Here is a 22,915-nt window from a genome sequence, read left to right as displayed (position 1 = left end):
ATCAATGACATGTGATCATTACCCATCTACTGCACTGTGTTCTGAACACTGTCCACATCAATGACATGTGATCATTACCCATCTACTGCACTGTGTTCTGAACACTGTCCACATCAATGACATGTGATCATTACCCATCTACTGCACTGTTCTGAACACTGTCCACATCAATGACATGTGATCATTACCCATCTACTGCACTGTGTTCTGAATACTGTCCACATCAATGACATGTGATCATTACCCATCTACTGCACTGTGTTCTGAACACTGTCCACATCAATGACATGTGATCATTACCCATCTAGTGCACTGTTCTGAACACTGTCCACATCAATGACATGTGATCATTACCCATCTACTGCACTGTGTTCTGAATACTGTCCACATCAATGACATGTGATCATTACCCATCTACTGCACTGTGTTCTGAACACTGTCCACATCAATGACATGTGATCATTACCCATCTACTGCACTGTGTTCTGAACACTGTCCACATCAATGACATGTGATCATTACCCATCTACTGCACTGTGTTCTGAATACTGTCCACATCAATGACATGTGATCATTACCCATCTACTGCACTGTGTTCTGAACACTGTCCACATCAATGACATGTGATCATTACCCATCTATTGCACTGTGTTCTGAACACTGTCCACATCAATGAAATGTGATAATTTCCCATGTACAGCTATGCTGTGGAACTCAGGATGATAAGTCAATGTACTGTTAACCCACACTATATTTCTGCATTTCTTTCACATTTTATTTCACTGTGGACTATCTGCTGAGAGGAAGTGAAAAAAACCCCAGAGTGAGACGATTTTTATTTTAATGCAATTTTATGATGACAAGGTGAAATCCATTTCTATGAGCTATTGGCTTGACCCTCCCCTCTCTACGCACAATTAGTTTGATACAAGCTGGGGGCATAAATCCTAGATGGTTATTCTGTGTTCAGGATGAGAGCAATGAGCATTTTCATCCTCTCTGGAACAGCAGGCGACAAGGAAATTATTTTTGTTGTATTATGCAGAGGTTGATACATTTTGCACCATCGCCAAGATCCTGCGAGGGGCAGGGAGCGAGAGGAGGGAGTGTGAGGGGGATAAGATATTCAATTAGAAAGTGGATGACATAATATATATTACTTGGTTTTTGATGAAACCTCCAAAAGGCAATCCATTTATGTTTTGCATTGTTGCTTTCACTTAGAATTACGATGCTTTAACGACGGTGGGCTTTTCCCCACCAAGGTTGCAGTGGTTGTTATTTATCAACAATAACTCTGGAGCTTCCCCTCTCTCTGGAGATGAGGCTCTTCACTCATGATCAAAATGTAAATGTAATCGAAGCAGCCCCTCCAGAACACAAACGCAATTAAAAGTGCCGTAGCCTCCCCTGGATGTGGGCCAGCAGCTGTTGCTGTTGGTGGGATAGAGGACAGGATAGATGGTCTTGGCCAGACGTCTGAGTGGAGCGAGGTGACCGCTGGCAGCCTGGCAACCTGGCAGCCTGCTGCTTGCTGTATGAGGGTGCAGATTGCACATGGACATGTGCTCCGCTTCCCACTCTGTGTGCTACGCTTGTCACTGGGGATGATGAAGCACCCTGACACTCCCCTTGCTCTCTCTCTCTCTCCCTCTCTCTCTCTCTCTCTCTCTCCCTCTCTCTCTCTCTCCCTCTCTCTCTCTCTCTCGCTCTCTCGCTCTCTCTCTCTCTCTCCCTCTCTCTCTCTCTCTCTCTCTCCCTCTCTCTCTCTCTCTCTCTCTCTCTCTCTCCCTCGCTCTCTCTCTCTCTCCCTCTCTTCCTCTGTCCCTCTCCATCTTTTGCTTCCTGTCTCGTCCTCTCTCTAACCCTCCCCTCCCCATGGCCAGTGTAATGGTAGTGTTGAAATGTAGGGAGGGAGCATCTCTGCTGACTACGGAGGAGAGTGCCTGTTTATTAAATGGAGTCAGGGGAATTCAAGGACTGTGAGACAGTGGAAGAGGCCGGGATGTGCTCTCTTATGATAACTTCTTCTACCTGCCTACCATATGTCTGAATCCCCCCGGCAGGCAGGCAGGCAGACAGGGGAAGATGCACAATTGGCAACAACACATCCTGTCACTACTACACTGCACCTCTCACTCCAGCACTAAGCCTTCTTCTTCACTGGAACCAGGAGACATTCTCCTCTGTAATAATAAACTATGACCTGGAATGACATGATAAAATGCGTAAGTTGCCCTAAAAATTCACTCAGAATGTCCCTGATGCAGCCTCGTTCTTAATTCAGCACTGCTCTGCCTAGTGCTTTCATTTGGCATCTGGATTCATTTTGAGAGGGAGAGGGAGAGGGGCGATAGATTAAAGAAGAGAGGGATAGAGATAGGGAGATTGTGAGAAAGAGAGAGAGAGAGAGAGAGAGAGAAAGGGAGAGAGGGAGAGAGATAGAGGGGGGAGAGAATGAACAAGAGAGAGCGTTGGCCAGCACTGTAAGCTGAGAGAGAAGCTGTGTTATCCCTGTTCAACGGTGGTCAGAAGGCAGGAAAGCCAGACGCAAAAGATGCAACCCATTTCACCTTGCCTGCCGTTTGAGTTCACATTCCCCCTGCAAGCTGCTCAAGATACCCTGAATTATCCATTTGACGTGTTATTAAAGTATTTACTCACTCTAATACATAATGGAGAGTAATGATGACACTATGATAATAAATAATAGGCAATGCTTTAGAGAAGGCTTGAATTGTTAATAATAGATAATATTATAGATCCATCCCGTTCGGAGGCCATCACTTTAAGTGATATCATTGGTATGCATATTGAATAATTGTTTCATGCTCTATACTTTATGCTCCTTGTCTGTGATATCACTGCATCCATATTGTTTTCCTTCATAGCATTATATATGAAGAGCAGTACTGCATTAGATATAAAATATATCTCAAATACACGTGTGAGAAACGGCAGATTAACGTATCAGAGAGAGATGGCCAGTAACTCTCTCTCTCTCTCTCTCTCTCTCTCTCTCTCTCTCTTTCCTCTCTCTTTCCTCTCTCCTCTCCTCTCTCTCTCCTCTCTCTCTCGCTCTCTCCCTCTCTCTCTCTCTCTCCTCTCTCCTCTCTCTTTCCTCTCTCCTCTTTCTCTCTGGTGTTGCAGTGGCCTGATTAGCACTCTATCTGCAGAGAAGCAGACTAGTCTAAATATAGCCAATAAAAACAGAGAACCAGCCTCACCATCCAGCCTGCCCATGATGGAGAAGGGGGAGGCCATGCAGACTGGACCCTAAAGTGGGCCTACCTGCTGGGGGATCATGTTTTTGTTTCATGCCTCTGGCGGGCAGCTAGCTAGCTTGGCACTCAGACAGAGTGGACCGTGACTGTTCTGTGCTGCTGTGTCTGGCCTTGATTAGACCCTCCTAATGATGTGCCTCAGTGCTGCCAGCAGGGGGCTGGAAGCCCACACTCACACACAGACACTAGAACAGCCTCCCTACTGCTATGCTGCTGGGGTGGGGACACAGGCTCATCTCAGGCCATCCTCCTTGTGAAGGACACTTCTCCCTCTAGTTCACTATAACAATAAGTAGCACTTTAATCAGTAAGGTAAAATGGACTCCACACCCGGGGAACAATGAGATTATGTAAAGGACTCTTACGTTGGGTGCAGAAGCCTCTTGATTGATTCAACATGGTCCCTATAAACTACTAGGATGTGCATCAAATCATGCCCTTCAGTCTAGAACAAACAGTTGGTTAATCATACACTTAGAGGTGACTTGGAAATGGTTCCACGAGAGTAAATGACAACAAAAGGGAAAACAAACTTTGCTGCTGGGGCTGTGGAGAGCAAGGAGAGGATGGCAGACTGGCAGCCTGTCTATCTGGGATTTGTAATACATGACCAGGAAGTGGAAGGTGCAGTCCATCATCGCTCTGTCCTCAGTGTGGAAGGTGATGAAGATGATGTCGTAGAAGTTCAGGGGTACAGTAGCAGGCAGATGCTCCTACACACTAGAAGCCAACCAATACATTTACTCGCCTCAAGACATTCATCCACCACATATTACAGCAGACAACAACAACACTCTGTTCCTACTAATGAAGTGGAGACAAATGGATAGCTTTTTCAGAAATAACCCCCCCAATGAAAACAAATAGAATAGTTACAATGCATTCGGAAAGTATCCAGACCCCTTGACTTTTGCCACATCTTGTTACGTTACAGACTTATTCTATTATTCTTATTCTCATCAATCTACACACAATACTCCATAATGACAAAGCCAAAACAGGTTTTCAGACATTTTGGCAAATGTATTATAAAAACATAAATACCTTATTTACATAACTATTCAGACCCTTAGCTATGAGACTCGAAATTGAGCACAGGTGCATCCTGTTTTCATTGATGAAACTTGATTGGAGTCCACCTGTGGTAAATTCTATTGATTGGACATGATTTGGAAAGAAACCTGTATATATAAGTTGACAGTGCATGTCAGAGCAAAAACAAAGTCATGAGGTCTGTAGAGCTCCGAAACAGGATTGTTTCAAGGCACAGATCTGGGAAAGGGTAGAAAAAACATTCTACAGCATTGAAGGTCCCCAAGAACACAGTGGCCTCCGTCATTCTTAAATGGAAGAAGTTTGGAACCACCAAGATCTTCCTGGCCAAACTAAGCATTCGGGGGGAGAAGGGCCTTGCTCAGGGAGGTGACCAAGAACCTGATGGTAGCTCTGACAGAGCTCCAGAGTTCCTCTGTGGAGATGGTAGAACCTTCCAGAAGGACAAACATATCTGCAGCACTCCACCAATCAGGCCTTTATGGTAGAGTGGCCAGACAGAAGCCACTCCTCAGTAAATGGCACATGACAGCCCGCTTGGAGTTGCCAAAAGGCACCTAAAGGACTCAGACAATGAGAAACAAGATTGTCTGGTCTGATGAAACCACGATTGAACTCTTTAGCCTGAGTGTCATGCATCAAGCCTGGAGGAAACCTGGCACCATACCTACGGTGAAGCATGGTGGAGGCAGCATCATACTGAGGGGATGTTTTTCAGCTGCAGGGACGGGGAGAATAGTCAGGATCGAGGGAAATATGAACGGAGCAAAGTACAAAGAGATTCTTGATGAAAACCTGCTCCAGAGCGCTCATGACCTCAGACTGGGGCGAAGGTTCACTTTCCAGCAGGACAACAACCCTAAGCACACAGCCAAAACAACACAGGAGTGGCTTTGGGACAAGTCTCTGAATGTCCTTGAGTGGCCCAGCCAGAGCCCGGACTTGAATCTGATCAAACATCTCTGGAGAGACCTGAAAATAGCTGTGCAGTGATGCTCCCCATCCAACCTTTCAGAGCATGAGAGAATCTGCAGAGAAGAGTCTCTGTATTTGGCACACCAAATACAGGTGTGCCAAGCTTGTAGCTTGTAGCCTCATACCCAAGAAGACTCAAGGCTCTATCCACTACCAAAGGTGCTTCAGCAAAGTACTGAGTAAAGGGTCTGAATACTTATGTAAATGGGATATTTAAGTTTGTTTTGTGTTATAAATTTGTAAACATTTCTAAAACCTGTTTTTGCTTTGTCATTATAGGGTATTGTGTGTAGATTGATGAGGAAATTTTTTTAGATTAAGGCTGTAACCTAACAAAATGTTTTAATAAAGTCAACGGGTCTGAATACTTTCCAAATGCACTGTTCTTCTCTCATTGCAGATCATTGAGGGATGGGCCTGGATAAATGTAACTACTCTCAAATGATAGACAGAGCTATGGATGAAATAATTGCCTATCCAAGATATCAAATGTATAGTTTTCAGGCTATACAGTGTGTGTTTCCATTTACAATGTTTATCAATCATTGGAGTAAAGCAAGCGTATATTTTGGGTTCTGATGGGGTACAACAGTTGAACTAAGCTCATGAGGCATTTACTGTATAATTAATATTATTCAAAAATCAATGGGTAAATATAATGAATTTCTAAGTCCAAAAATAGATAGCAACTGCATTGCCCTTTTAAAGCTGGCTTAATGGCTTAATGCCCCTTCCAGAGATGTTGCCTGGGGCAGTGTCCCAACTCTGTCCTCTGGCTGATGATTGCTCTGACATCTTTTGGCTGTTGGTTTGTTTGTCAATTCAAACCAAATTAAATAAGGAAAGATACATATTTGCCTTGTGATATAAACAGAACAAAATCCAAATTTTGAAGCTGTTTGGATAGGTCTTTATCAACAAAACGTCACAATACAGTGCAGAGCGTTCAATTTGGATGCTGGGGGGCAAGAAAACCCACAGCTCAGATAAAACCATTGATAATGTGCCGTTTTCAGGGGATTGTTAAATAAATGTTGGAACTATTTGGTTTTAATATCATCACATCTTGAAGAGCATAGTCAGAACAACACATTTTCGATTATACAGCAAGTAACTGCATGCTTTTCACAATTAGTAAACATCAATTGATCACGTATTTTCAGATAGGTGAGTGTAGGGTATCAATTTGGCATGTAGCTAGCTAAGCAAACAACGTGTCATTTAGATTGCTTCATCAGAGAATAGACTTCAAGAAAGAGATTGATATCGGCAAGTCCTCATCCTGGTAAAGTTGTCAGTCACACTACTGTCATCACCACTATAGATGGCAAGCAAATCAAACAATATTTGATAATCTAGCCTTCTAGTTTATCCCTTGAAAGTTATCTTATTAGATGCAAGATGGTGCGGATAGAGATGGCAGCTTGGCTTCAAGTCCTTAGGAAACTGTGCAGTATTTAGTTTTTCTATGTATTATTTCTTACGTTGTTAGCCCAAAAAACTTTAAGTGTTATTACATACAGCCGGGAAGAACTATTGGATATCAGAGAGCCGTCAACTGACCAGCACAACCAGCGCTACGACCAGGAATACGACCTTCCCAAAGCGGATCCTTTGTCTGCACCTCCCAGGGCATTTGAACTGATTCCAGAGGCCGACCCAAAACAACGCCGTCGGAGGAGGAGAGGGTGCAGTAGCGGTCTTCTAGTGAGTATTCGGATGCGAACATACCACCCACCGCTTCCGAGTATATTACTCGCTAATGTCCGGTCCCTAGTTAAAACCTGTTGAGGTGTAGGGGGCAGTATTTTCACGGCCGGATGAAAATAGTACCCAAATTAAACTGGTTACTACTCTGGCCCAGAAACTAGAATATGCATATTATTAGTAGATTTGGATAGAAAACACTCTGTAGTTTCTAAAACTGTTTGAATGGTGTCTGTGAGTATAACAGGACTCATATGGCAGGCAAAAACCTGAGAAAAATCCAACCAGGAAGTGGAAAGTCTGAGAATTGTAGTTCTTCTTTGAATCTTTATCAAAACTACAGTGTCTGTGGGGTCACGTTGCACTTCCTAAGGCTTCCATTGGCTGTCAACAGCCTTCAGAAAGTTCTTTCAGCATTCTCCTGTCACTGGGCAGAGAATAGTAGCTCAGTCAATCAGTGGACTGCCTGGGGACAAAGGGATTGGATATGCGCGATCCCGCGAGCGCGCCGTTCCTTGTTTTTCTTCTTGAATGAATATGCTATTGTCTGGTTGGAATATTATCGCATTTTCACGTAAAAAATACCATAAAGATTGATTTTAAACAATGTTTGACATGCTTCTAAGAACGGTAATGGAACATTTAGACTTTTCGTCTCTGGTACCGCGCGAACGTTATGCCTTTGGATAGTGCTCTGTAGGCACAAACAAAACGGAGGTATTTGGACATAAATATAGATTATTTCGAACAAAAACAACATTTCTTGTGGAAGTAGCAGTCCTGGGAGTGCATTCTGACCAAGATTAGCAAAGGTAAGAGAATATTTATAATACTAATTCTGAGTTTAGGTGACCCCGAATTTGGCGGGTGTCTGTATAGCTTGATGTGATGGCGAGCTATGTACTCAGAATATTGAAAAATGTGCTTTCTCCGTAAAGCTATTTTAAAATCTGACACAGCGGTTGCATCCAGGAGTAGTCTATCAATAATTCTTTAAATAATTGTTATATATTTTGTCAACGTTTATGATGAGTATTTTTGTAAATTGATGTGCACATTCACCGGGGGTTTTGGTGGGAATACATTTTCTGAACATCACGCGCCAATGTAAAATGCTGTTTTTGGATATAAATATGAACTTTATCGAACAAAACATAGATGCATTGTGTAACATAATGTCCTAGGAGTGTCATCTGATGAAGATCGTCAAAGGTTAGTGCTTCATTTAGCTGATTTTGGGGTTTTTGTGACACATGTCCTTGCTTGGAAAATGGCTGTGTGGTTATTTTTTGTCTATGTACTCTCCTAACATAATCTAATGTTTTGCTCGGACAATGTGGTTACATTAAGGAGAAGTGTATCTTTAAAATGGTGTAAAATAGTTGTATGTTTGAGAAATTTGAATTATGACATTTTGTTGTTTTGAATTTGCCGCCCTGATATTTCACTGGCTGTGTCCCACAGGTGGTCAACGAAAATAGGGCAAGAGTTGCTTTCATACTCTGTTTCATGGATACATGGCTAGCTGGGGACATGCTGTCGGAGTCTGTACAGCCAACGGGATTTTCAGTGCATTGCGCCGACAGGAACAAACATCCCTCAGGTAAGAAGAAGGGTGGGGGTGTATGTTTCATGATTAACTGGAAACAATATATCCTGAGGCTGCATTTATTGTAGCTGGGGATTTTAACAAAGCTAATCTGAGAACAAGGCTACCTAAATTATATCAGCATATCGATTGCAGTACATGAGCGAGTAAAACACTCAACCACTGCTACTCTAACTTCTGTGATGCATACAAGGCCCTCCCCCGCCCTCCTTTTGGCAAATCTGACCATGAATTCATTAGTGGCTCCCCTCCTATAGGCAGAAACTAAAACAGGAAGCGCCCGTGCTTAGGTCTATCCAACGCTGGTCTGACCAATCGTATTCCACACTTCAAGATTGTTTCGATCACATGGACTGGGATATGTTCTGGGTAGCCTCAGACAATAACATTGACGTATACGCTGACTCAGTGTGCGAGTTTATAAGGAAGTGTACAGGAGATGTTGTACCCACTGTAATTGTTAAAACCTTCCCTAACCAGAAACCGTGAATTGATGGCAGTATTCGAGCAAAACTGAAAGCAAGTACCACCGCATTTAATTATGGCAAGGCGACTGGAAACATGGCCGAATACAAACTGTGTTGTTATTCCCTCCGCAAGGCAAACAAACAAGCAAAGTGTCAGTATAGAGACTAAGTGGAGTCGCAATTCAACGGCAGGGTCTACAGACAATCACGGATTGCAAAAAGAAAACCAGCGGACATCGATGTCTTGCTCCCAGACATATTAAATAACTTCTTTGCGCGCTTTGATGACAATGCAATGCAACCAACACAGTTCATTGACTACATCTCAGCATTTAACACCATAGTACCCTCCAAACTCATCATTAAGTTTGAAACCCTGTGCAACTGGATGTCCTGCCGGCCCGCCCTCAGGTGGTGAAGGAAGGAAATAACATCTCCACTCCACTGATCCTCAAGACTGGGGCCCCACAAGGGTGTGTTCTCAGCCCTCTCCTGTACTCTCTGGTCACCCACGACAGCGTGGCCATGCACGTCTCCAAGTTTGCAAGTTTGCAGACGACACTACAGTGGTTGGCTTGATTACCAATAACGACGCGACAGCCTACAGGGAAGAGTGAGGGCCCTCGGAGTGTGGTGTCAGGATAATAACCTCTCACACTATGTCAGCAAAACAAAATAAATGATTTTGGACTTCAGGAAACAGCAATGTGAGCACCCCCCTATCCACATCGACGGGACAGCAGTGGAGAAGGTGGAAAGTACATATCACTGACAAATTGAAATGGTCCACGCACACAGACAGTGTGGTGAAGAAGGCACAAGGCGCCTCTTCAACCTCAGGAGACTGAAAAAATGTGGCTTGTCACCAAAAACCCTCACTAACTTTTACATGTGCACAATTGAGTGGATCCTGTTGGGCTGTCATCCAACACTTCTCACTCTCCCCCTACTCGGATGGTATTGCGCCGTCCCAACCTTCGCTCTCTCTCTCCCGCTACTCTCTCCTCTTCCATCCTATCATCTCTTCCCTCTGCTCAAACCTTCTCCAACCTATCTCCTGATTCTGCCTCCTCAACCCTCCTCTCCTCCCTCTCTGCATCCTTTGATTTCCTCTGTCCCCTATCCTCCAGGCCGGCTCGGTCCTCCCCTCCTGCTCCGTGGCTCGACGACTCACTGCGAGCTCACAGAACAGGGCTCCGGGCAGCCGAGCGGAAATGGAGGAAAACTCCCCTCCCTGCGGACCTGGCATCCTTTCACTCCCTCCTCTCTACATTTTCCTCTTCTGTCTCTGCTGCTAAAGCCACTTTCTACCACTCTAAACTCCAAGCATCTGCCTCTAACCCTAGGAAGCTCTTTGCTACCTTCTCCTCCCTCCTGAAATCTCCTCCCCCTCCCCCCCCCCCTCCCTCTCTGCGGATGACTTCGTCAACCATTTTGAAAAGAAGGTTGACGACATCCGATCCTCGTTTGCTAAGTCAAACGACACTGCTGGTCCTGCTCACACTGCCCTACCCTGTGCTTTGACCTCTTTCTCCCCTCTCTCTCCAGATGAAATCTCGCGTCTTGTGACGGCCGGCCGCCCAACAACCTGCCCACTTGACCCTATCCCCTCCTCTCTTCTCCAGACCATTTCCGGAGACCTTCTCCCCTACCTCACCTCGCTCATCAACGCATCCTTGACCGCTGGCTACGTCCCTTCCGTCTTCAAGAGAGCGAGAGTTGCACCCCTTCTGAAAAAACCTACACTCGATCCCTCCGATGTCAACAACTACAGACCAGTATCCCTTCTTTCCTTTCTCTCCAAAACTCTTGAACGCGCCGTCCTTGGCCAGCTCTCTTGCTATCTCTCTCAGAATGACCTTCTTGATCCTAATCAGTCAGGTTTCAAGACTGGGCATTCAACTGAGACTGCTCTTCTCTGTGTCACGGAGGCTCTCCGCACTGCTAAAGCTAACTCTCTCTCCTCTGCTCTCATCCTTCTAGACCTATCTGCTGCCTTTGATACCGTGAACCATCAGATCCTCCTCTCCACCCTCTCCGAGCTGGGCATCTCCGGCACCGCGCACGCTTGGATTGCGTCCTACCTGACAGGTCGCTCCTACCAGGTGGCGTGGCGAGAATCTGTCTCCGCACCACGTGCTCTCACCACTGGTGTCCCCCAGGGCTCTGTTCTTGGCCCACTCCTATTCTCGCTATACACCAAGTCACTTGGCTCTGTCATATCCTCACATGGTCTCTCATATCATTGCTATGCAGATGACACACAATTAATCTTCTCCTTTCCCCCTTCTGACAACCAGGTGGCGAATCGCATCTCTGCATGTCTGGCAGACATATCAGTGTGGATGACGGATCACCACCTCAAGCTGAACCTCGGCAAGACGGAGCTGCTCTTCCTCCCGGGGAAGGACTGCCCATTCCATGATCTCGCCATCACGGTTGACAACTCCCTTGTGTCCTCCTCCCAGAGTGCTAAGAGCCTTGGCGTGACCCTGGACAACACCCTGTCGTTCTCCACCAACATCAAGGCGGTGACCCGATCCTGTAGGTTCATGCTCTACAACATTCGCAGAGTACGACCCTGCCTCACACAGGAAGCGGCGCAGGTCCTAATCCAGGCACTTGTCATCTCCCGTCTGGATTATTGCAACTCGCTGTTGGCTGGGCTCCCTGCCTGTGCCATTAAACCCCTACAACTCATCCAGAACGCCGCAGCCCGTCTGGTATTCAACCTTCCCAAGTTCTCTCACGTCACCCCGCTCCTCCGCTCTCTCCACTGGCTTCCAGTCGAAGCTCGCATCCGCTACAAGACCATGGTGCTTGCCTACGGAGCTGTGAGGGGAACGGCACCTCCGTACCTTCAGGCTCTGATCAGGCCCTACACCCAAACAAGGGCACTCCGTTCATCCACCTCTGGCCTGCTCGCCTCCCTACCTCTGAGGAAGCACAGTTCCCGCTCAGCCCAGTCAAAACTGTTCGCTGCTCTGGCACCCCAATGGTGGAACAAGCTCCCTCACGACGCCAGGACAGCGGAGTCAATCACCACCTTCCGGAGACACCTGAAACCCCACCTCTTCAAGGAATACCTGGGATAGGATAAAGTAATCCTTCTAACCCCCCCCCTTAAAAGATTTAGATGCACAATTGTAAAGTGGTTGTTCCACTGGATATTATAGGTGAATGCACCAATTTGTAAGTCGCTCTGGATAAGAGCGTCTGCTAAATGACTAAAATGTAAAATGTAAAAATGTCTGTATCACCGCCTGGTACGGCAACTGCACCGCCCACAACCGCAGGACTCTCCAGAGGGTGGTGCAGTCTGCACATCGCATCACTGGGGGCAAACTACCTGCCCTCCAGGACACCTACAACACCCAATGACACAGGAAGGCAAAAAAGATCATCAAGGACAATAACCACCCGAGGCACTACCTTTTCACACCACTTCCATCCAGAAGGTGAGGTCAGTACAGGTGCATCAATGCTGGGACAGAAAGATTGAAAACAGCTTCTATCTCAAGACCATCAGATTGTTAAACAGCCACCACTAGCACAGAGAGGCTGCCTACATACAGACTTGACATTATTGGTCACTTTAGTAAATGGAACACTAGTCACTTTAATAATGCCACTTTAAGAATGTTTACAAATCTTACATTACTGATCTCATATGTATCTGTATCCTTCACTATCTATTATTTACTATCTATTGCATCTTAGCCGCTCTGTCACTGCTCATCCATATATTTTATACTTATATATTGTCATCCCATTCCTTTACTAGATTGTGTGTATTAGGTTTTGTCGTGGAATTTGTTAGAAATTACCTGTTAGATACTGCTAAACTGTCGGATCTAGAAGCAGAAGCATTTCACTACACTTGCAATAACATCTGCTAATCATTTTTATGTGACCAATGAAATTTGATTTGATTTGTAACTATCAATTTTGACATGATCTGCTATTTGCTAGCTAGTCAATTTGATGTGGTCAATCAATCAATGTAGCCCATGTCTGTCAGCAGCAATCGTGACTAAAGACTCTTAAAAAAAATTGGACAGGTGATAATGTTTGCTAACTTCGTTAGGTAGGCCTACATTGGTTGGAGAAAAAGTACATTAGGTCTACTTACCACTATGTTTAGCCAACTGTACACATTTTCTACCGGTAGCTTGCAAAGTAAACATTATCAGCTAACAGTAAATGCGGCCTTCTGCTGCTTGACAGGAAGAGCCTACAAAGGATGGGAAATTAACCTAATCTACTTATATATGTCAGGTAAAGTTCACTTTTATTTTATGTCACTCAAATATCCAATTAATGTTGGCCAGTATTGAGATATGCAGTGCCTTCGGGAAGACTTCAGACCCCTTGACTTTTTCCACATTACACTTTTTTCCATCATCAATCTACAGACAATTTTAGAAATTTTTGCACATTTCTGTAATATACAAAAATTAAATATCACATTTACATAAGTATTCAGATCCTTTACTCAGGACTTTGTTGAAGCATCTTTGGCAACAATTATAGCCTTGAGTCTTCTTGGGTATGACGCCAGATTGGCACACCTGTAGTTGGAGAGTTTCTCCTATTCTTCTCTGCAGAACATCTCAAGCTCTGTCAGGTTGAATGGAGAGAGTTGCTGCACAGATATTTTAAGGTCTCTCCAGAGATGTTCAATTGGGTTCAAGTCCGGGCTCTGGCTTGGCCACTCAAGGACACTCAGAGACTTGTCCCGAAGCCACTCCTGCCTTCTCTTGGCTGTGTGCTTAGGGTCGTTTACCTGTTGGATGGTGAACCTTTGCCCCAGTCTGAGGTCCTGAGCGCTCTGGAGCAGGTTTTCATTAAGGATCTCCCTGTACTTTCCCTCGATCCTGCCTAGTCTCCCAGTCCCTGCCGCTGAAAACACCCCGACAGCATGATGACGCCACCACCATGCTTCACCGTAGGGACGGTGGCAGGTTTCCTCCAGACGTGAGACTTGGCAATCAGGCCAAAGAGTTTAATCTTGTTTTCGTCAGACCAGAGCATCTTGTTTCTCATGGTCTGGAAGTCTTTAGGTGCCTTTTGGCAAACTCCAAGCAGCTGTCATGTGCCTTTTACTGAGGATTGGCTTTCATCTGGCCCCTCCAACATAAAGGCCTGATTGGTGGAGTGCTGCAGAGATTGTTTCCCTTCTGGAAGGTTCGCCCATCTCCACAGAGGAACTCTAGAGCATTGTCAGAGTGACCACCGAGTTCTTGGCCACCTCCCGATTGCTCAGTTTGGCTGGGCTGATAGCTCTAGGAAGAGTCTAGGTGGTGGCAAACTTCTTCCATTTAAGAATGATGGAGGCCACTGTGTTCTTGGGGACCTTCAATGCTGCAGACATTTTTTGGTGACCTTCCCCAGATCGGTGCCTCGACACAGTCCTGTCTCGGAGCTCTACGGACAATTCCTTCGACCTAATGGCTTGGTTTTTGCTCTGACATGCATTGTCAGCTGTGGGACCTTATATAGACGGATGTGTGCCTTTCCAAATCATGTCCAATCAATTGAATCTACCACAGGTGGACTACAATCAAGTTGTGGAAACATCTCCAGGATGATCAATGGAAACAAGACGCACCTGAGCTCAATTTTGAGTTTCATAGCAAAGGGTCTGAATACTTATGTAAATGTGATATTTCAGTTTTTTATTTTTAATGAAAAGGATTGCCTCACGTATCTGAAAATACATGATCAGTTAATGTGTAATGATCACGAAAAGAATACAACCTTCCCATAACTTTCTTGGAATGGTGCAGGATAGTTGCTTGGCTTTGGAACATTTGCAGCACATTTAACAACTCTCTCTATCCTCTATTTTGTAAAGTGTGTTCAATCTAATTGACCACACCTGATGATAAGGAGTGCTTGTTTCCTTTGAAATGGGGTCTGTTTAAATAGACAAAATTGAACAGCTTTGTATGCATAAAAAATAACTATGCCCACTAGCTCCCTCCTGGTGGCACAGTGAACTAATTTCATGGATAGAAAACAGAAGATTATAGTTTTGAATCTCACTGATGCCATGTCACAATAAAAATGTGTTTGCATGATTAGTGCCTAAGGACATTCATTTCCCTGTGCCCTATCTGTGCTTTTGGAGTTTGGAGTTCTAAAAAGTTAACCCTAAATGAGCTAGCAGGTTTATTAAAAGTCGTACTGAAACATTCAGTGAATTTTTTAAGGAAGTTATTAAAAAAACTCAAAATAACCTATAATTTCCATCCTCAGAGCAGTAAAACCTCCCAGAGTAAAACCTCCCTGCAACCTAAAAATAAACCTTCCCAGAACAAGCAAAATTTTCGAATTTTACCGGTCAGGAAACATATGGCTTCCTTCCCAGAACCAATGGGGAACCCAAAACGTACGTTCCCACAACTTCCAAGGAATCAAATGTGCTAGCAGGGTTTATTGTAGTGTTAAATACTGGCTGTGGTCTGTGCATGTTTTTAAAGGCTTCACACAGCGGGTGGATGCTGTCTGGTCTTGATTTGCAATTCAATGATCCGCTACTGTTTCCAAACATGGTTGTTAGACTATTAGACAGTGTGCAAAGTTAAGGGTTGAATGTAACTAACTAAGTTTGTTATTCTTCAAGGATACTCTGTGGTGTCCTGGAGTCAGAGATCAATAAAGTTTATTCTGTCTGAACTAGCCTCCCAGATAAAAAAGAACATCTTTGTGAATAGAAAAGTAGGGTATATTGATCTTGTTATCCTTTTTTTCTATGTTAAGATTGGCTCTAAATGCATCAACCATAAAGCTATGACTATTCCAAAGGTTAGTTCAGATCAGTGTGTGTGTGTGTGTGTGTGTGTGTGTGTGTGTGTGTGTGTGTGTGTCTGTGTGTGTGTGTGTGTGTGTGTGTGTGTGTGTGTGTGTGTGTGTGTGTGTGTGTGTGTGTGTGTGTGTGTGTGTGTGTGTGTGTGTGTGTGTGTGTGTGTGTGTGTGTGTGTGTTTGACATTGCCTGGGCAGAATAAAACAAGCTTGCTGAGAGCCATTGAGTCATTAAAAAGTCAAGCTGAAGATGAAAGATTGGTATGCAGAGTGATTTTGGATAGAGACTCGGGGGCACTCAAGTTATAGACATCCTCTGTTGTACATTATAACCCATTAGGCCAGTTTTGTCACGAAAGAGTGACTCCGCAGCAACAGGTATGGGTATGACAATAGTTTGGCATTTGGATGGTTTATTTAGTCCCTCCCTACATTTCAGCTTTAACTCATACATATTTATTGTGCAGAGGCAGGCAGGCAGGCATGCAGCAATGGGTTGAGAACAGCATGAGGTAGTGTTTCACACAGTGTCTATCTAATTGCCTGACCAACAGTAGCTACAGTAAGGCCTCGTTCTAACCAGATACAGTCTCCACACTAGGCCTAGTTGTAACCAGATACTCTGTGTCTCCACACTAGGCTCCATTCTACCCAGCTAGCACATAACATTTTGAGAACCATATGTTTCTTAGAGCTTGGTGAGAGTTTGGTTGTATTATGGTTGTTTTGCATGCAACTTTCCTATAATTTTTCCTACAGGTTTCCTCATGGTTATATTTAAAGTAATGTTCTCAAATTGTTCAGAGAACTTTAAGAAAAAACATTTTCTAAGGGAATTTTAGTACCTAAGCGTAACGTTTTCTACAGGTTTCCTCATGGTTCTATTTAAAGTCATATTCTCAGAACGTTCAGAGACCATTAACCCTTAGAGTCGATGTCTAATTAGAATTCTAATAAAAGAACAACAAAATCTGTCTGTTTCAGGTAGAGATATCACTAGTTGCTTGGGCTGTGTCTCAATCCACTGCATCCGCCAATGCCGGCCTTCCGATTCTGCGGTGAAAGCTGGCAGAACTACAGTGGTGATTGTCAAACCATAAGACATCCCGAACACCGGTCTTCTCACAAAAACGTCTGTAACGTCAGAACCCTTAGGGCTAAAAACTAATAATACCCCTCTGTGGAAAGATGAGACTCTCCGTTTTGCTCTACCACCCCCACAAGCATCACGGGACTCGTCTAAAGTCGGTACCGCTGATCTGCCAGCTTCTGTCTGTAGCGCCGAACAGTTTGGGCTACACATTAATATGAGCCCTCCATCAAAAGGTGAGACTCACAAACACGTACGTACATGTTGGTTGTTTTGCTCTAGGATGCCCACAAGCCTCATAATTCTCGTCTGATGGTAGCCGGTACCAGTTAAAGAAATGCATTTTTTTATTTTACCTTTATTCAACTAGGCAAGTCAGTTAAGAACAAATTCTTATTTTCAATGACGGCCTAGGAACAGTGGGTTAACTGCCTTGTTCAGGGACAGAACAACATTGCCAGCTCGGGGATTCAATCTCGCAACCTTTCGGTTACAAGTCCAACACTCTAACCACTAGGTTACCTGCCACCCCAATGGATGGAAGAATATATGGAAGTAATTTAGTGCCCAAAAAAGGAGTTCAATATGGGTAAAAATAATGAAAATAATTTCCTGATCTCTCAGATATAGGACAGACACTTCAAAACAAACGTTATTTTGATAATTATTTTGACTCTCTGTTTTGCGGTGTATGAATATGTTATTAAATGTGTTTGTATGGGATAATAGCAGTGAGGCCAAATTCAACGTTTAATCAAATCATTTTTAAATACATATTTTTTTTATATCTACAGGGGTCTTTTTACAAAATGCATTTTAACACTGCATTGTTCTTAGCCCCGGGCTAGACTGGCTCCAGGCTAGATTTGCCTGTGTTCACGCAAGCATTTGTTAACCCTGGGCTAAGCTTTAGCCCTGGGATAAGGATTCACACTTGTATTCCAAAGCCTTGGGCTAACGGACAAACTCAACATGTGACCAACATTCTGTCTCTGAAACGCGACCAATGTTATAAGCAATTTAACACATTGTTTCTTCTTGCTTCTAGCCTAGTATTTTACTTCCAACAGTGATGGTTTGTATAAACCTTGCTGTCTGCTTGTCAGACCCCGGAAACAATGTTTCACTGTTAAAATTCGATCTCGCCCTTGTACGGAAAATGCTGTGCATGAACGAGACATTAACATTTCTGATCCAGGCAAAAACATGCAACAATATTATTATCATGGATAAATCCAATTGAATGACAATAGAAAGCTATGAAAAATGACAAAAATGGAGGGTTTGCTGCCCTTCCAACTATAGAGTTTGTAACTTTAGTTGGCTAGGTGAGAAGACATTAGCCAGCCTGCGTAGCAACCATTTTTGTAAGGCATAGCAACCAATTTTTTATACGGATGAAAGTTTTTGTTTTTGTCTTCAGATGGAAGGATGAAATAATTTGAATTTATTTATCAAAATGCATTACAGGCATCACGAGCATATGTAAATAAAGTGATAGTGCAGCTTTTGTGGTTGGACAGTGAGCTTTATAGGTATTGTTCTTGACCCTGTTTCACACTGGCTATTTTGGCACTGTGTTTCTGGGGCTAACCACAAAAAGTCAGTGCTAACCCTCCTCCGGAGCAGGGCCCGCTAGCCCTGAGCTAAGGTTGGTGCTAGCCCACCTTAGAATGTGTAAATGTGAACACTCGCTTAGCCCTGGGCTAAAATCTCCCTTAGCCCAGGGCTAAGGAGGCTCTTTGCCCTGTGCTAATGTGCAGTGTTAATGCGCCTAAATAACTTTTGTAAGAATGTTATTTGAAAACATCTACATTCCATTCTCAGCATCAACAAAACTCTCTCTATCCTCTCATGTTAAGTTTTTTGATCTCAATGAGTGTGTGTTTCCTTTGAAATAGGGTCTGTTTGAATAGTCTAAAATGAACAGCTTTGTAAATTATTATTGAAACATGTTCAGAACGTTATGTAATTACCTTCAAATAACCTATAACTTTTGTTCTCATAAAGTTAATTAAACCTCCCAGGAAATCTTTCAAGGAACCACATAAAAATGTTATCAGACCCTCCCTGCAACCTAAAAATGTACATTCCCAGAACAGACCAAAATTTCACTTCCGTTCTCAGAACGTTTAAAAACTTTCCGTTTTAACCATCAGGTAACTTATGGCTTCGCTCCCAGAACCAATGGGAAACCAAAAACGTACATTCCCACAACTTTCAAGAAACCAAATGCGCTAGCTGGGCAACTAGATACTCTGTGTCACCACGCTAGGCCTCATTCTACCTAGAAACTCTTCACACTAGGCCTCGTTCTAACTAGACACTATGTCTCCAGAGCTCTGCTCCACTCTTCAACCCAGAACCCAGAGCTCTTAACCTCGGAAGCCCTGGGGAGGGAAAGCCCCACACGGCCCCTTCATCCCTCCCTCCTGCAGCTAGGAGAGGCCAGAGTGAGACCGTATACAGTATCATCTAGTCAATCATCCAGAGATATGCCCTTCACTTTAACAAGTCTGAGAGCATGGCTGCCATAGTCTCTCTGCCACTTTTTCTGCAGAATTTAGGTTAAGAACAGTTTGCGTTGAACTGGGCTGAGATTTAGAGAGTCTTAAGACACTTCCTGCCATAGTCTCTCTGCCACCTTTTCTGCAGCATTTGGGGCTCAGGACACTTTTGAAAGGAGGCAAAGTTCTGTCCCAGCAATCAGCAGTCAGAAGAAGTAATGGTGTTAACCTGGTCCAGTTGTCTGGCTGGCCGTCCTGCCTTCTGCTGCTGGTCCAGGCAGTTGGGGAAAGTTTTTGACGGTGTGTGAATTTCCCACAGGTGCATGCATCTTTGCGTGCCAGTGAAAACCTTCTGCAAAGGTGTCATAGCCTACAACGCTGAAGATTATTTTTGCCACAGGCATCAATTAGTGTTGCTGGAAAGGAGTGTGTGAGACATTTACAGAGACATTTACAGCTAGCGTGCGTGCAAAGGGCACAGTGTCTCCTGTTGGTGTCAAGGTAAAGCCCTGTCAAACAAGCTTTTAAAACAGACACCACTCCTGACTGTCTCTCACGTTGTGTTTTTCCCATTGTGCAGATTTACATCATCCCTACATCAGCACAACTGTCTTTTGTTCTTCACACACCATTTTCTTCTAAGTCCTAACCAAAGAACAACGCCTTTATAAAAATACCCCAGATACTGCTCTGCCCTGCACCACAATTCATTTTAACTCTCTCTACAACTCTTCTTTACCTAATAACTTGATTCAATTAAAGGAAAGAGGAAAGAAACTATCGAGGTTAGCTAGCCAGCTACATTTTCAACAAAGTCAACAACGCAGCCACTGCTAGCTAGCCAACTTTACCAGCTAGCAGTACTGTATCATTTTAGTCAATAAGATTTTTGCAACGTAAGCTTAACTTTCTGAACATTTGAGATGTATAGTCCACTTGTGTAGCTAGCAGGACTGACTTTGTGTTAGCTAGCCAACGTTTAATTACTTCTGCGTTATGAAAGGAACTAGACACGGACACGAATGATCCATTGGTAGTTTGTTGTAACAAAGTATTGGTGCTAACCGTGTGTTATTGGAGGCTAGCATGCTAGTTAGCTGCGGCGTCATAGGATACGGTGCACTGGGTGGGTTTCACGGAAGAATACTGTACCAAGTTATCTAGCTGAATAAACTAAGTTTGAGCCTATTCCTGGAAACATTGAACCACTGTAGTTTACATCAATTATAATTTCTAAAGTGGAAGTTGGAAGAGTTTTATTTGAGTGTTCCAGTGAAAGGTTAGTGAGGGAGGCCCTGCTCTCTCGCTTCCCCAGTTGTTTAGTTCATTTTCATTCCAATCTCCTTTGCATTAGCGTAGACTCTTCTGTAGCCTGTCAACTATGTGTCTGTCTATCCCTGTTCTCTCCTCTCTGCACAGGCCATACAAACGCTTCACACCGCATGGCTGCTGCCACTCTAACCTGGTGGTCCCAGCACGCGCGACCCACGTGGAGTTCCAGGTCTCCGGCAGCCTCTGGAACTGCCGGTCTGCGGCCAACAAGGCAGAGTTCATCTCAGCCTATGCTACCCTCCAATCCCTCGACTTCTTGGTGCTGACGGAAACATGGATTACCACAGAAAACACCGCTACTCCTACTGCTCTCTCCTCGTCTGACCACGTGTTCTCGCATACCCCGAGAGCATCTGGTCAGCGGGGTGGTGGCACTGGAATCCTCATCTCTCCCAAGTGGACATTCTCTCTTTCTCCCCTGACCCATCTGTCTATCTCCTCCTTTGAATTCCATGCTGTCACAGTCACTAGCCCAATCAAGCTTAACATCCTTATCATTTATCGCCCTCCAGGTTCCCTTGGAGAGTTCATCAATGAGCTTGACGCCTTGATAAGTTCCTTTCCTGAGGATGGCTCACCCCTCACAGTTCTGGGTGACTTTAACCTCCCTACGTCTACCTTTGACTCATTTCTCTCTGCCTCCTTCTTTCCACTCCTCTCCTCTTTTGACCTCACCCTCTCACCGTCCCCCCCTACTCACAAGGCAGGCAATACGCTTGACCTCATCTTTACTAGATGCTGTTCTTCTACTAATCTCACTGCAACTCCCCTCCAAGTCTCCGACCACTACCTTGTATCCTTTTCCCTCTCGCTCTCCTCCAACACTACTCACTCTGCCCCTACTCAGATGGTATTGCGCCGTCGCAACCTTCGCTCTCTCTCTCCCGCTACTCTCTCCTCTTCCATCCTATCATCTCTTTCCTCTGCTCAAATCTTCTCCAACCAATCTCCTGATTCTGCCTCCTCAACCCTCCTCTCCTCCCTTTCTGCATCCTTTGACTCTCTATGTCCCCTATCCTCCCGGCCGGCTCGGTCCTCCCCTCCTGCTCCGTGGCTTGACGACTCATTGCGAGCTCACAGAACAGGGCTCCGGGCAGCCGAGCGGAAATGGAGGAAAACTAGCCTCCCTGCGGACCTGGCATCTTTTCACTCCCTCCTCTCTACATTTTCTTCCTCTGTTTCTGCTGCTAAAGCCACTTTCTACCACTCTAAATTCCAAGCATCTGCCTCTAACCCTAGGAAGCTCTTTGCCACCTTCTCCTCCCTCCTGAATCCCCCTCCCCCTCCCCCCTCCTCCCTCTCTGCGGATGACTTCGTCAACCGTTTTGAAAAGAAGGTTGACGACATCTGATCCTCGTTTGTTAAGTCAAACGACACCGCTGGTCCTGCTCACATTGCCCTACCCTATGCTTTGACCTCTTTCTCCCCTCTCTCTCCAGATGAAATCTTGCGACTTTTGACGGCCGGCCGCCCAACAACCTGCCCGCTTGACCCTATCCCCTCCTCTCTTCTCCAGACCATTTCCGGAGATCTTCTCCCTTACCTCACCTCGCTCATCAACTCATCCTTGACCGCTGGCTACGTCCCTTCCGTCTTCAAGAGAGCGAGAGTTGCACCCCTTCTCAAAAAACCTACACTCGATCCCTCTGATGTCAACAACTACAGACCAGTATCCCTTCATTCTTTTCTCTCCAAAACTCTTGAGCGTGCCGTCCTTGGCCAGCTCTCTTGCCATCTCTCTCAGAATGACCTTCTTGATCCAAATCAGTCAGGTTTCAAGACTGGTCATTCAACTGATATTGCTCTTCTCTGTGTCACGGAGGCTCTCCGCACTGCTAAAGCTAACTCTCTCTCCTCTGCTCTCATCCTTCTAGACCTATCTGCTGCCTTTGATACTGTGAACCATCAGATCCTCCTCTCCACCCTCTCCGAGTTGGGAATCTCCGGCGCGGCTCACTCTTCGAATGCGTCCTACCTGACAGGTCGCTCCTACCAGGTGGCATGGCGAGAATCTGTCTCCGCACCACGTGCTCTCACCACTGGTGTCCCCCAGGGCTCTGTTCTAGGCCCTCTCCTATTCTCG

General features: G+C 44.8%; 1 protein-coding gene across 1 annotated transcript in view; it reads right to left on the bottom strand.

The window, feature by feature from the left end:
* Positions 1–22,915, bottom strand: part of LOC106587233 (inhibitory synaptic factor 1) — a 64,116-nt gene that overhangs the window by 22,567 nt on the left and 18,634 nt on the right. The gene's annotated exons all lie outside the window — the stretch shown is intronic.

The sequence above is a fragment of the Salmo salar genome, chromosome 26 (genome assembly GCF_965601325.2).
Source record: "Salmo salar chromosome 26, fSalSal1, whole genome shotgun sequence".
NCBI lineage: Eukaryota > Metazoa > Chordata > Actinopteri > Salmoniformes > Salmonidae > Salmo > Salmo salar.
Note: the sequence above shows the minus strand (reverse complement) of the source record. Positions and strands in the feature narration are given on the sequence as shown.